Raw genomic sequence first — 2,328 nt, forward strand, 5'->3', positions numbered from 1 at the left:
CCCGCCCCGCCCTCCACGGCGCTGCCAACATTACGTCCCCCGAGAGGCCGCTAAAGCAGGCATGCCAACAGTAAAACAGACAGACACACTGCACCTTGTTTAGACTAACGTTCTGCATTTTCGTGACTGGCTCGGAACACTCGCACAAACGCCTTTGTAATTTGAATGATACTGTCGCACGCGCGGAAATGAGGTAGTGCAGGAGGACATGCGAGGGAGCGAGAGAGAAGGGAGAAACTGCGCCAAAAAACTGTGCTCGTGCTCGCTGCGCACAGTGGCATCTCGGCCGCGCCCAGAAGACGGCTAATGCATGCGTCCCCGCGTGTGAATACGAGAGGGGAATGGAGGGAAGAAAAGGAGAGAAGGAGCGCGCTTTTCAAAATTATCGCGCGCGTGAGTCTCGAACTCACAGCTCGCAGCACCACTTCAAACAAGATGTTATTCAGGGCGGCAGGCGCCCCGCCGCACCCTGAACAAGAGGCCCGCCGCGCTCCTCTCCGCAGCTTCTTCCGCCCGCTGAATTTTTCTTCGTTACGGACGTGTTAGTGAACGTATTCACGCGGAGCCTCTTCCGCTGTGGCGCCCCTCTCCTCTCCTCCACGGGCCGTGGGCGGGACAGAAAGGCGGACAGGAAGACAGACGAACAGAACGACAGTCGGACGCACGGGGAGCGAATGGCGAATGAGATCGAAACACGTCAGAATAGGTATGTTGGGCTCCCAATGACTGAAAAGCGTGGAGCGCCATCTCCCTCCCCTCTCCCCTCCCTCCTCTACAACGCGTCAGTTCGTTGCCCCGTGTGGGGGTGGGATTTGGGAAAGGGGGACTCCGACGTTGGAAACAACTACTAGTTACTCCTTCCCACGGCCCGACTGAAAAAAGTGATAGGTCTTTTCGGGAAGGGAACTCTGGAATATTTCTGAGTAAGTGGACTCTGTCAGGCAGCGCAACACAACCAGCAAAGCAGCGGCCTTATACTGTAGAACTGTTACTCTTGACGGGACCGGACTTGGGTGGCAGCCCTTCAAGAGGAGGCTGCTAGGGGGTGAGATTCGTGGCCAATGCTAAAAGGGGAAGTAAAAACGAGTCACCGTTTCCAGAAAAGTGAAGGGCGGAGGAGAGTGGGGGGACCAGCTTAGCCTGCATTCATTGCCGTGTCTCTCGGAGTGGCGCACTGCACTGTGCAGCAGGGGAGAGCAAAGCGAGGTCGGGGGTAAAGGGGGGGAAGGGGGGCGAGGTAGGTAAGTTGCATTCTGCGAGAGTTGGTCTCTCTACCGCTGTCTCTCCACGACCATCTCTTCTCTGCGCTTTCTTATCCATCCCGCCAGTCTTTTAAATAAAGAAAACCCATTCCGTCCTTTACATATTTCACAGCCACCAGCCCTCTGTGTGCATAATGGATCCATCTTTTCATGTCGGAGGGAACGGAGGGGGAGGGGAAGTGAGGGCAATTCTGGCATACAGGTGAAGGGCTGAGTGTGTTTTGTGTGTAGGTGAGAGCGCGTCTGCGTGCGTGCGTGTGTGTGTGTGTAAAGGGGGGAAAGAGGGAAGGGGGTTGGATGCGTGGGAGGCAACGCGTCGCTCATACAAGGCTGATCGCGCCTGCACCGAGAGAAAGAGAGATAGAGTGACTGAGTGAGTTTGGAGAAGGGGAGACCGACCCACTATACCCCCACCTAAGCATAGCAAGGATAAAAGGAGGGGGGCACTGTTCTCCTCATGAACCTTTCGAACAATAAGGTCTCTGGTTTTAAACTGCTGTAAAACCCTCCCAACACAAACGTAGAAAGCAATATAAAACTTAGATGGGAGGGGCAAGCTTTGGGTTTTATTTCGTATAGAAGAGCTTCCGGCATAAAAGTCGGACTAAACAAGCTGTTTCCGAGCAGGGATGGAAGTCATTAGCGCCCCCAGTATAGTGTTGTGGCCCAATTCATCCTTGTGCGTCTGCGGGCCGAGCAGGCAAGTCATACCGCCTCACAGAGCCCTCCCGCGGCAGCCTGCGGCCGGCAGCATCTCACATGCACCGCTTTTCCATTAGCGGATTGGCAATAACGATTGATTTCCGCCCCGACCTCTTCCTTCCACCCCCTGGCCGGCACAGCCCGGCGCACACGCGATGCGACGTTGGGTACCTTCCCGTCCCACCCTCCCCGTCCTGCAACTGCGGCCGTGTGCGGTGCTGTGTAGCGGCACAACTGCTTCGCCAACAGCAATAAAGCCGACATGCTAAGTTTTCAGGGGAGTTCTGAAACATTATTGAGGTTGCACGTTCACATGAGGGAGTGTCCTTTTTTAGCCCGCCCTTCTGCTTTTAAAAAAGCATTA

The sequence above is a fragment of the Frankliniella occidentalis genome, unplaced genomic scaffold (assembly GCF_000697945.3).
Source record: "Frankliniella occidentalis isolate FOCC.00 unplaced genomic scaffold, Focc_3.1 Scaffold198, whole genome shotgun sequence".
Classification (NCBI taxonomy): Eukaryota; Metazoa; Arthropoda; class Insecta; order Thysanoptera; family Thripidae; genus Frankliniella; species Frankliniella occidentalis.